The sequence below is a fragment of the Apteryx mantelli genome, chromosome 7, assembly GCF_036417845.1.
Source record: "Apteryx mantelli isolate bAptMan1 chromosome 7, bAptMan1.hap1, whole genome shotgun sequence".
Taxonomy (NCBI): Eukaryota; Metazoa; Chordata; class Aves; order Apterygiformes; family Apterygidae; genus Apteryx; species Apteryx mantelli.
Genome location: NC_089984.1, coordinates 40,103,987 through 40,117,299, shown reverse-complemented (window position 1 = coordinate 40,117,299; position 13,313 = coordinate 40,103,987). Strand labels below are relative to the sequence as shown.

Below are 13,313 nucleotides of genomic sequence, written 5' to 3'. Positions count from 1 at the left end.
TAGCTATATAAAATTACTGCAACCACTTCTAAGCAGTGTCTTCAAATTCTTTTTCTCTTTCCCTTCGGGGGTGGGGGAAGTTGATTTTTCCTTATATTCTTTCAAATGAAAGGTCAATAAATCTGATGGAGTTTAAGAGATTTTGACAATCATTCCAATAGAACCAACAAACAAAATTGACAGCTAAAACATTCAGATGTAATGCTTAGCTCAAATTGAAAACAAAGAAAAGAACAGGAACAAACACAGCTTTGCTATTGTTCCTTGTGTGACAGGATCTTGATACAATGAAAGATTTTGCCTGGGTTAAGTTTTTTTAAACATTTTAATATATATATTTTTTAAAGTAAACAGTGCAGTACTCCTTAAAATTTTAAACAATTTTTTTTCTCTCTCTTTCAACCGATTCAAGATGTTTTCAGTCAAAACTCTTATGTGCTTTTTCTGACTTTATTCCTTCAGCATAGAATTTACCTTAGCTCTTAACTTGTGCAGTCACTTCAACCTCTCCCTCATAACATGAGGTAACTTATACGCCGCACATTACTACCATATCTGAACATATCAAAAGCTCCGACTTGTCCTTGTAACAGTTCTGTGATGTAGAGAGCTACTACTGTTCTGCAGTTTCAGTATGAGAACTGAGGGACAGAGAAGCAACTTGTCCCAGGCCACACAGGCGGCTTTTGGCAAGGCAGTGAGCTGAACCTGTTTCCCAAGTCCCAGAGCAGCAACCTCACCACTGAACCACCTTTCTTCTACATAAAATACCTGAAACTATTCAGATTTTCAAGGCAAAGGCATATGTTCAAACCTGAAAACTGTTTAAACTGTTGAATGCCACAAATGTCTACCAGACCTACAACTCCCTCCTCATGCAGATAACATCTGTTGAAAGTACGTGGCTCTCATAGTTCTGCACCAGAAAGTCTAATAAGTTCCTTCTCCAAGATTAAAGAAACACCTACACATTCTAGATGCTTCTGCAAGATCCTGGAGGGAGAAAACACTGCTTAGCATTGAGACAATGAACCAAGCTTCCTTCCTTTACAGTAACAAAATCCTGTTGCTTTACCTAGCACTAACAGGAAGGTGTTATTTATAAAATTGCCAATATACAAATATGTATCCAAACATTTCACAAAGTAATGCTACGATGACCTTAGACTTATAAAAAATTACTAACAGATTTTTAAAACCTCAAAGATCAGTATAAGAGTAGAAAATTCTTTGAAATAGCTCACCCATATCTTTCACTCCAATTTATTTCAGTCATTTTACTCATGAAAGCATAACTTGAGCAATTAATACTTGTTTCTCTGATCTCTCCAGCAGACAGCTTTTTAAAAATAAACTACATTTCTACATATCTGATAAATTCACCAGAATTGATATTCATGTTCCTAATAAAATTTTATAAAGCACTGAAAGCAACATTCAGACATGTCATGCTGTATTTAGGCAAAAAAGCAAAAAAAAGAGAGAGCAAGAGAGTACTGACTGCTGTATTTCTTGCATAATTTGTTTCCTAGTGACATCTATTTCCTTCACTTCATAAAATATTTCTTATGCTAAAGCCAGTTACCTAAATTCCCATATTCTGGCACTAAAGATCCATAAGTTATTATCCTCTATTTTCATGCAATCATACAACTGCCTGAAGATTTATTCGGCTCCAAGTACCAGTGAATATTTTCTAAGAACATTTTATATCGTTCTTAATTATCAAGAAGAAAACATTTTGCAGAAAAGACACATTCTCTTGCTTCACAAGCTATTGTTAAGTCAAACACTGACATACAGCTGGCTATAGGAAAGCACACCTCCACATGCTAGGAAACTTCTCAGTTTTATGATGCGCTCACTCCAATGCTTCTGGTTTGCTGCATTTTGGAGGTACTACGTTTACTATGATAGATGTCAGTTCTAATAACCAAGGACATTTATCAGTAAAGACACTGATGGAATTCTAAAACTACTAAAATAGATTAAGAATTTCACAGGCCTGGCAGTTTGGGCTATGTCCAACACTCCACTGGAGACTGTATTATAAGTGCATATCTGTTCACATTTCAGTAATGTCCTAAAGTTTTAATTTGTTACAGTCAATAAAAACTGACTTTTGCACTTCCTTTCTTTTATACTAACATTCTGACATACAGTCAGTCTTTATTAGTCCTGCTGATTAGACTCCTTGCCTTTTGAAATAAGTCACAACCACCAGGAAAAAACAAAGCTTTTTCTTGCATTCAGGTATTTTCCTAATATACACTCTTCCCTATTCACAGGTCTCTTTCTGCCTACTCTCTCTCAGTTCCTACTCCCGAGAAAGAACAAATACAAGGAGAGAGGAGAAGGAAGAGGAAAAAGCATTAAGATACTTCTGATTTTCTTCATACACTGATTCTTTCCCCAATTACAATTACCTTCTTTTTTAGAAAGAAAAAACTCTAGATAAAAAGAAACCATCTACAGACTTTTTTGCTTTAATTTATATAAAAGCATCTACTCTTCTGAAACATTTAAACACTGTAATATACTAGTTAGTCACCTACTGCATATCGTTTTCTTCCACTTTTGAAATGCATACCTATAGGATGGAATATTAACCATGGTTATATAATATATTAAATTGTAAAGATGAGGAATATTTTAAAACTATTTTTAATCAGGAATTAACATTTCTACGCTAACAAAGTAAAATAGCAATCTTTAATAACTGCAAGCAGAACACAAGGGATTCACAAGTTTTATATTTTATGCAAAGCTGTCTCCAGCAGTCCAGTACTCGCTGATATCATGCTGGGTATTAACCCAATTATGTAACACAAAGAATAGTACCATCTATTGAATTATCACTTTCTGCAGCACCAATGCTTATTTATCCTTGAATTATAAGGCTCCCCTCCAAATATCAATCAGGTTAAGAGAGGCATTTATCAAGAGAGATTTCTGTCCACTTGTAACCCACCTAAAGTGTTAACCTTTTAACACTTACTGGTATGACAAGCAAGAAAAAAAAAAAAAGGACTTCTATATTTCATTACTTTATAGACTTGACAGAATTTTACATACTGTTACTTGTGCAAATCTATCAACAAGAAAAAAAATATATCCAGAAGTAGGAAATAGTAGGACTTAGTGAAAAGCTATGAATTGCAGGGACTTAAAAGGCAAATCCACTGTTCAAAACCCACTGTTAAGACTTACTAGATTGCAGTGGGTGCCTTGTGAATTTATCCTGCATGGAACTTCATGACAACAAGTGATATAACCTAAAGAAAGAATTCTTCCTATACATAATGGGATTTATAGTAAGACATTCTCAAGGACTAAGGAATTCATTTAAAAGTTGTACCTGCAACTCAGTTTTGAAAAACTGATGCAAGATTTCATTATTTCCATAATAATTTTCAAAACTCAGGCATAAAAGAAAAAACGTTGCCAGGCACAGCTCCCTCTCAGTAAAGACTGTGTTTGTGTTGCTTCATAGTGGACATAGCTTAAGTGTATAAAAAGGAAGAGGATAAAGCAACAAAACAAAACAAAACAAAAACCCACCACCCTGCTGGATTCAACAGTGCAAAGTTATTCCTGACATCTCATAGGCCCAAACTTTGTGATCAAATATGGCTCCATCTTCCAGCATAACATATGCAATTTGTAGGCAACAAAAAAGCAGATGCAGCTCAGATTACTATATGCAGAGGAACCTCACAATCTCTTTCAAAGTACTGTGCTTTTGTAAGAAGGTGAACCATGAAGAAATCTAGATCTTAAGAAGCTAAGAAAATTACTCTCTCAACTTTACTCTCAGATAAGCAATAGCCTTATCTCCATAATGCTCAGCCTAACAAATTAATAACTAAACTTTTTCCCCACTTGGTGATAAACTGTTCTGTTCTATTGATTTCACTAGTGAGGTGACCAGTGAAAGTTAGGCATAAAATTTTTAAGAAACAGAGGCCTCAAAAATAGCAGCCTGTCTCCAAAGAGAAAATGCTGTCCTCTTAATGTTACTAGGCAATTATTTTATGTAATAATATAATGCCTTTTATTAAGGTTATGCATTAATTACACCTTTGGGAACTGCAGAGTACATACAGTATTTAAGTCTGCCTGATAAGCTAATAATCTATCAAAAGCATGTTTGGAATTTCACATGTTCTAAAAACTGTAAATATGACAAAACTGGTTACAGCTTAGCATTCATTTATAGTCAAGTTACCCATTTAAAGACACACTGCTTCATTAAGTAAGCAGCCTAGGTTACAACCAAGCTGGGAAACCAACTCGGAAGTGCAGATTTGTATTGCAAGCACATTAGAGAGCAGCTTTCTAAAGCAGGCCCTCCTCAGAGCTAGTGCCTTCTAAAGAGAAGGCTCCAAGTAGCCTAGGCGTTAGCTGTCACAGCCTCGAGCTGCAGCTTGAGCCGCCAGCACCAAGCGCGGGCAGGACGGGCAGCAGCACAAGCTGGCAGCCAGGGTGCTCCGGGAGCCCACACCCTCCCCGGCACCATCACTGCAGGGCTCTGCCCAGATAAGATCGCTCCTTCCCATCATGTTCAAACACCGAAGTTAAGAAGAAGAAGAAAAAAAAAAAAGGAAAAAAAGGGGGGGGGGGGCAATGAGATCATCCTCTTACCCCTGGGGATGTGACAGAGCCCTAAATGCTCACCGGGGTAACTACACCGCAACCTCCTCGGAGGCGAAACCCCTTGGAGAGCCCCCACACTCAGGCAGCGATTTCGGGAGAAAACAAGAAGGGGGGGGGGAAAGGAGAAGGGACAGAAAAGGAGGCACGAAACGACTATGACACGGGGAGCCACACAAAGGCAGAGGCGTCGGAGGGAAAGGATAGTGCCTTGCTTGGTCAAACATCGAGGAAGACAGGAAGAAGGAAAATAAACGAGGTACTTCCCCCCCGGGCCGGACTGCACCGGACCGGCCCGGACCGTACCGGCCCGGACCGGGCGGGTCGGGTCCGCCCCGCCCCCCCGGCCTCAGCGCCGCCGCCCCCGGCCCGGGCCGAGGCACTTACTGGAGTCCAGGGCAGGTCCGGGGAGCCCCCGCGAGGAGAGCCGGGCCGCGCGGCGCCGCCGCCTCCCGCCGCGCTCCCGGCCAGCGGCAGTGCGCGGCGCGGCGCGGCACTGCGCAACGCGGCGCGGCGAGCGGCCCTATCCCCCCTTCCCCCTCTGAAGAAACTTTACCGCCTCCCCCCACCACCGACCGCGGCGACACCGCCGAAACCCCCCCCGCCCCGCCGCGCGCATGCGCCACAGCCCCGCCTCCCCGGCGGCACCATGCGGCCCGCGCAGAGCCTCCTGGGATACGTAGTACGGCGGGGGCGGGGGCGGCGAGGCGCGGCCCTGCGGCGCAATGCATGGCGGGAGGTGTAGTCCCCGCGCGCGGGGCCGCGGGCGTTGGCCCGACTGTGGCGCCGCCGCGCGCCCGTCTCCACACGCAGGGTGCCATGGCCCGGGCCTGGCGCCGCGGGACGCTGGCCACGCAGCACGCCAGAGCAGACGACATCCTCTGCATGGGTGCTGCAGAAGTGAGACATCGACACTCAAATGTGGGACTGTTGGTGTGTTGTGTCATCTGGAGGATGTCCCTTTGGCCCCGGTAAGGATCAGAAACGTAGGCTGCCAGATGGAATAAGGTACGGACATTTTCTGTCATGTGCAATATCCCCTCAGTTCATTCACTCGACCTTTTAGTACTCCCACAAATCGAGTCTGACTTGCTTCTAGAGTAATTTTCAACATTTGGTACCCATTCCCTAAATCTAATACTGTGAAAAGATACGAATTATTTATATCCACTTAGCTATAGTACAATTAAGAATCTGGTGACGATTTCCTCGTTAAATAAAATGATGTCCTACTGGGACAAAAAATGTCAGTGTTGCTGTCACTGGAGTCAGATGACCATTCGTGTGCGAACACCTCAGCCAGTATAGCAATATAATACCATGTAGTGTGCTAACAGATTCAGTGCTGCCAATTGCAAGAGTTCAAAAATCAAACTCCCAAAATTCATGAGAGCAAAGTAAGTGGTTAGGTACTCCTTGTACCTGAGATGCTAGTTACTGATCCTAAGCCTTTAAAAAAATATGTAATACGATCACACCTACTACAAAATCATTAGAGTTTGCAATATTGATAAACAATATTCTTCTCTCCTGTGATTTAATGATAACATTTATGTAGCTCTAGCACCTAGAAGGCTCAGCTAGATGAGATCCCTCTGTAGAAGGAACTGTCCAAATATTTAATAAATGATAATCAAGTTCAATTTAAGAAATGGATTGTGTAATTTAGCAAACAGTAAGAGATTTAGTTTCCTGGATTTTTTTTTTTCATGCTCTTCAGCTTAATTCATATGGAGACTTTACTACAAGCTCTTTTGGAGCGTAGTTAGCAGCAACCAGTAGTTACACTACTTAGTACCATAAATACATTTTTTTTAGTCTTTTAAAGGGCAGTGAATACAATCCTTCATCGTCTAAATAAAGAAGCACCCCTTTAAAATAATTATGGAGCATACAGGAAGGTGATACACTACATATGTTTAGTTTTGTGGCCAGCAACACATATTGATTAGAATCACGAGAGAGACATTCCTTTTACATGACAGAAATCAGCAGTCACTGGCTCCTGTGCTTAAAAATGCTATAAATAATATTGACACCATTTTGTGAGGGGGGAATTGAGGCAAGCAATATGCAAGACTTCAGATGCAAAGGTGTACAGGTTACTGACTTCCAAGTGCTTTGTACCAGAGTCTGTAAGAGTCCAAGAGTTCATGGATCTAAAATTTATGCTATTTTCAGATTAATATACAAGCCATACACAGGGTAAAGCATCAGCTACCAGAAATTACACAAATACTTGTTATAATGCTTATAACAATTTTCTGTGGATTTTTTTGAACATGCAGTTAATTTGATTTTTGTGTTAAATTTAATGGAGAGAGATCTGAAAAAAGGAATGAACATCTTGGAAGTATGGAGCTATTCCTCTACACTCATCTTCTTACAGAAGGCTTATCAGTTCAGACAGCTTTTTGCAGCCATCAGCTACTATGCTCATGGTGGCCTATAAAAATGTCCAGGAATGGTATTTAACCATTTTAATGGCAAACTACTTATGTTCTATGCACATAGTAAATTTATACTAAAATATTTAGTGTTTTTCAAAATAGTAATGGAGAAAATCCTTTACCTAGCTTAAAGCAGTGACATTTCTAAAAATAGAATTTATTTGAACTCAGTCCTTGAATGTAAATACATCTGTGTTCCAAGCTGGCATTTAATAACTGTACTTTACAGTGAAACAAAAGCTGTAATGAGAGTACAACAATCAAAGTTGGAGTCAGCTACGAACAATGCTTTACAATTCCCATGGTAACTTTTTCCTATCAAATCCTTGATAGGTCACACGCTCTGCAGCTGTGTGAGCCAGAAGCTTTTCAATCTGTACTCCATTCACAATTATTCATACATTTTTGATGATTTTTACTTAACAGTGGTTTACTGGAGTTAATGTAAGACAATAGACAGTAGCCAGCCTGATGCTGTCCCTCCCCCGCTTAAGATCTGATTTGACATTTCTGGTACTCACAGAACTATCATGATTGTGGTAGTTCATAAAAGGACTACAGGATGTGGCCTGCCGTTGCACTGTGCATGGAAAGGGCCTTTGCAAAAACGATACGAGGCCGTGCAATCAAAAGCCGTTTCATAACACACGTGCAGAATGAAAACTGCATAGAAATCTACAGTTTGATATGTCTTAACTTTCAAGTACTTTCTCCAACCTCCCAAGGAAGTTTTGAATAACAGAACATATTGTGATAATGAGATTTAGGAAAGGAAAAAAAAAAAGATTACATTTAAAAGGGAGATATATATTGTATTGGAATCTGTTAGGAAACCTCGTATTTAGGATAGCGTATTTTCCATGGTGGAAGACTATTGTAGTCTTCCTTTTCAGAAGGCCTATCTCTTCTGATGTTTACAATCTAGTGAGGAGAAAATCATGTATATAAAGATATGTCTTTGCTTAAGCTGAGATATAAACTTTCAAAAATAGCCAAATGCCTTCTATCAGTTGCACTGTCCACAAAAGTACCAGAATATGCATATGGACATTCTGTTTTGGGGAATCAAGAGATAAAGAGCTCATCTGTGGATGAGTGTAAGATGGAAAAGCCAGTTGTCACCTACACCCATCCCTCTGTACCCAGCATATAGTTCTGTTTGCACATATCCTCTCCCCAGACATGTAGACTTCTGAATGCTTTTAAAATTGACTGTAAACTGTTTGTGTTATATCTCTGTAACATTTAAGAAAATATTTTTGTAGCTATGGCTAATTGCTTTACTGAAATGCATCATTTTGCAGTTGTGTCTAGAATGTGTGTATATTGATCTCTATGCTTACCATAAATTTGGTAACATCTGGTCAATAATAAAAAGCCTTCAAGTCAGCGACTAGCGTCAGATCCTTGAAGTCAATATCATTATGCTGATTTAAAAGAAGCTCATACCTTGCTCAGCATTTTCTTGTTTGTGAACATTTAATCCAATGGGTACAAATGCAAAGTACCCATTGGGAGTCTCTATGTCCTACTGTAAAATAAACATGAACTATTATAATAATAACTCAGACCTCATTGAGTAATCATTGCTCTTGTTGACATAATCACTGAGTTTATTTTTTTCTCTCCACATTGCATTGGGACTGCTGCTTATTCCTTCCTCCCTACATACCACAAGGCTGATAACATGTCCTTCTCAGCTTCTGAGAGTATTGTTCAGATACACCGGACTGATCCTGCACAGGGCTAGTACAGGTCTAGCAGAGTGGCTTCACCCCATCTATAACGTACTACATTGCTCAGGCTCACTTTGTTAGTGGGGAACCTCTGCCATAGTTCTTCCAGGTACTGATGATGGCTTTCTGAGATAACAAAGCCTACTTTAAAACATTTTCCAATTTACGGAAGCTCTGCTTTTGGCTAGACAGGTGGAGGTCACAGTATTTTGCCATGGTGATGATCACCAACAACTTGCAGTGACTTCATTTGGGCGTGAGGGTAATGTTGTATAGTGAACACTTTGAAAATAATTGCTTGGTTCACTTCTGCTTGTACTCAGATTCAGAGTAGTAAAAGCTACTTGGTGCCCTTCAGGACTAGATACAAAAGTTATATCTAATGATTCTTGTTTGGAATTTTGGCCATGAGAAAAAGTACTCATGCAGCAGCTGATCCCTGAAGTGCAGAGGCGCTGAACTTAGCTGTTTGAAGTGCAGTGGGACTGAGCCCAAGCTCACAGTTTTTAATAAGTCCTTTTAACTTTTCCCTCTGTTTTCACATTGTAATTGTAAAGGATCAGAAGAGATCAAGAAGAATGAAGGCAAAGATTCTTTTCCCCCAATGAATTACACACATTGTGCAGGTGGTCGCAACAGGGTGTATCTCTGCACTAAACCATTTAAATATCAATCTTTGATGTCAAAGACCACCCCATGTGTATAGAAACCTAAATATAGTAATCTCTAATTCCTCTATTTAAAGCAAGACTTCCTTTCAGTAGGAGGCTCCTGATTGTGCCAGTGTTATGGTATTGTACAGTACACTACTGGTATACAGATTACTTAGCGCTCAGCTGACCTTACTGACTTAGAGGCCATTCAATATTTTCATGGCTCTTTTCTATGAAGTATGCAAATTTAATGACTAAAAGAAATTGTAGTGTCAAAGTAAAGAGGTAAACTTCGGATATGAAGTGATTATATCACACATGGATATTTTCCAGTTCTTTTGCAACATCAAGTATACATGCAAAGATTAGAAAGGATAGAATCTATTTTTTTTAACTGCCCTGAAACTTCTAGAAATTTTCAAGAGTAAAGTCTGCACTGGCTTATGCCACATGCAATGCTATTGACTTCAGTTTAGAAATTGGCTCGGAGCCCAGTATATTCCAGTACAATTGTAAGACAGGCACTTATTTCCTCTCCAGCTGTCTCTATTCATAGTCTTCAAAAGCTGGCAGGTACTTTAACAGCAGTCTTCATGCTTGTGAAAAAATATTGACAGACTCCTTTTGTACTGATCTTTACTCAGAAGTGGTTTGCAATTCTTGTCATTGAAATGGAAAGAGAGTTTGGATGTAAAATCTTACTGGGATTCCAGTTACTCAAAATAAAGTCAATAATAAATAGTGGCCTAAGTTATTATGTACCTGTAAAAACAAGCACATGGATTGACAGAAATAGAACCATATGTACTTTTGTTCTCTAAGCTCACAGTTTTTCTTTCTTTGAAGTTTCTTTATTCCATCTGTAGATTTTCAGTGCTCCTTTCCTGTTTTTCAGGATTGTGTTATTCTCTAAAACCCCAGTTTTAACTGTCATCTTTGCTTAGAACAGACTTTTGTTTCACTTGGAAGGAGAATTGCCATGTAATAGCAGGTAAAGGTCTGCCCATTCCATTCTTTTAAACAATTACGTGTCTTTGAGTCACTCCACCATTATTACGTCAATACATCTGGCTTGCGGGCATTTATTCTACGTAAAGAAAGTTTGTTAGCTCTGTCACTTCCACTCTTTGGGCAAAGGAGAATACAGAGCCTTAAACAAAGAGCTTTATGGTTAAAGCTCTGATGCTTAGTAAATAGATTCAAACACTATACTTGGGTGAGGCAAATTCATTGAAGTCCAGAAATATGTCATTCTCGTAGAAATCAAAGTAGTAAGACTGATCTAAATATTACTTTCCACTTTTACACAAGGCTATTTTTGACAGGAGTAAAGAAATTACGACTCTCAAGGGAAGTTTGCTGGAACATCTCATTCTGATGTTACAGTCTTTTTACAGCAGTGCCATTCCATTTAGTTCAAGTCATGTTGTTCTTGACTTACAAGTGAGATCAGTCAGACAGTAGGAGTGAATGCTCCAGGCTGCTTGTACCATTAAAAGCCATTAAACCCCCATATTCACCTGAGTGAGTCTCCACCCAAGTCATGACGACTGAAGAGCTGCATAAATTCTGCCACTTCCTTTGGATCAACCTGCAGTCGGAATGGTAAAATAATGGTTTAATGTGCCCACTGATCTGTACAGTGCTTCTGTATTTAAAAAAATAATAATCTATTATATTAATATAATTTCCTATATTTTCCTCATATTTAATTTACACATATACCACACATCCATTCATTTAACTGTAATGCAATGTACTATTCTTTGAGTTTGAAGTGTTTATTTCAGAAGGCATGAAAACTTCTAGCAGAGCACACAGTTATTAATACTAAAAGGAGTGATATATTTACATATATACATAAATATATATATATATATATACACGTATCACATGTCCTGGCAATGAAACGGAAATGTTCAACAATGCCAAAATATCATGATTCTTAACTTTTCTAATTGTATTTTCATGAGGGATAATTTTATCCAGCAGCGGAAGTTCAGCAAATTTATACATACACAGAAATAAAGAACTACGAACAAAACCTCACTTCATTGCTATAAAGAAATTATTCTGCCTTAGACAAAACGGTTTTGTTAAAACTAACAGTTATGTTACAGTGGAAAACAGGAAAAAGCCTGGCCAGTGAATTACTAAGCGCACAGCAAAATGCTCTCACTATTTCTTTTTTTATGGGTTCAATATTGCAAATTCCATCCACATTCAGTAGGCCTCCTGTGCACTATTTTAAGAGTAGTGTTATTGAAATCAATCGGACTACTTTTCTTAGAGGTTATTATCAGCTGAGGTTGTTACTCTGCTGAGCCCTCCTTGCATGTCACAGCCTATCACCTTTCACCTAACCAACTCAATATTAGTAACCAAGGAAAGCTTTTCAGTCATTAGATTTTATCATAAAGGACCAATGTCTGAGTTTTCTTCAATGGCATGGGATTGATTAAGTAATAAATTTCTAGATTATTACAACAATTAAATTATTCTCCATAATTTTGAAATAGACAAAAGTTCCCCAAGGTTCCTGTCAAAATGACCTTGGGAAAAACCACCCTTTGTATCTCAGATTTGTTAGTCACTGTGACCTCAAACATGTGAGCAAGACACTATCTAAGAAACAAGATTTTTTTTTCCGCCTCAGAATACACTATCACTCATCTCCAGTTATGGACAATTTCTGAAGCTTGAGAAGATAACAAAAAATAATCCCCAAGTCTATCACTAGCTAATGGATAGTGAAGAAAAAATTCCCTCTTGATCCCTTCAGGCAACCAGCTAAAACTCTAAAGAGTGAGGTTTTATTATAATCATTGCCTTACAGCAAAACTGTATGTGTTATGAGCACCTTGAGGGAAATGCAGAAAAGCTTTTTACCTCCATGGCTCCCTAAGGAAGAAAATGAACAGAAGCCTTAATCAGTTCACAGAGAGCAAGGCTGAAAGAGACCACCCTGACTATCCACCCTGACTATAAACCCCTATACTTTGCACATATAAGCAGAGAGTTTAATTCAGAGGGTGCTTTAAAGCATATTTAAAATATGCATTTTAAAGCCTCTAAGCAATAGTGAAAACTTCGTCTCTTCTGGTGAAATTATATCCACAAAGCTTGGAAATTGAATCTCATATAGAGACTGAATTCATTCTGTTTCAGCTGCCAGTCATTGGATCTTGTTATTCATTTGTTACTGAGGTAGAAAAGCTCCCTGATGTAGCTGCTATATCTAAGTACTGATACACAATAATCAAGTAATTTCTCAGTTTTCTGAATTAAGTTATCTATTTCCCCGAAAGTCATATGTTAAACACTTTGAGTTCATTAGCACTAGGGGTTTAATATTTTTATGTCGCAGTTATTTTCCTCATTCCTATGTGCATGATACTAGATTAAATATATGGGGATTCTTCAGTTTCTATCAAATGGTGCCTTTCTAATTTTCTTCCATCACTTTTTAGATATCATGTTTATTACTGAAAACCAAAAAGCCCTTTTTTTCTCTTTTTCTATTTTAGCCAAGAGTCAGTGTGATTAACAAATGTGATAGTTTTCCTTAAAATGCAATGTCCCTGTAATAGAAAGTTTGAAAACGTTTTTTTCAGTTGAGGACTATTTCTTTCTTTCCAAAGCTTAAAAGATGAAAGCTTAATCTTCTTCAGAAAAGGGCGTATTCCACACTGAAATGTATGCAAATTGCCTGGAGGGCTTTCAGCTTTTATTGTTGTTACATTCACTTGCTCAACTCAGAATATTGCTTTGCATCTTATTGTTATTACACTTAGCAGTAGAATACCTGAGAGAAAGTCAGC

At 38.7% G+C, this 13,313-nt stretch overlaps 1 protein-coding gene and 1 long non-coding RNA gene across 5 annotated transcripts in view; one reads left to right on the top strand and one right to left on the bottom strand.

Moving 5' to 3' along the window:
• Positions 1-5,138, bottom strand: part of PLEKHA1 (pleckstrin homology domain containing A1) — a 36,013-nt gene extending 30,875 nt beyond the window's left edge. For 2 of the 4 annotated variants that reach the window (XM_067300344.1, XM_067300345.1), the window contains exon 1: positions 5,041-5,138. The gene's annotated coding sequence lies outside the window, so the exon portion shown is untranslated. Of the gene's footprint in view, positions 1-4,677; positions 4,716-5,040 lie in introns of those variants that run through there. The other 2 variants (XM_067300342.1, XM_067300343.1) reach the window with 2 other exon arrangements.
• Positions 5,139-5,483: 345 nt separating this feature from the next.
• Positions 5,484-13,313, top strand: part of LOC106499026 (uncharacterized) — a 42,030-nt gene continuing 34,200 nt past the window's right edge. Inside the window, exon 1 of the long non-coding RNA XR_001295096.2 lies at positions 5,484-5,624. This is a non-coding gene — a long non-coding RNA (uncharacterized lncRNA). The remainder of the gene's footprint in view (positions 5,625-13,313) is intronic.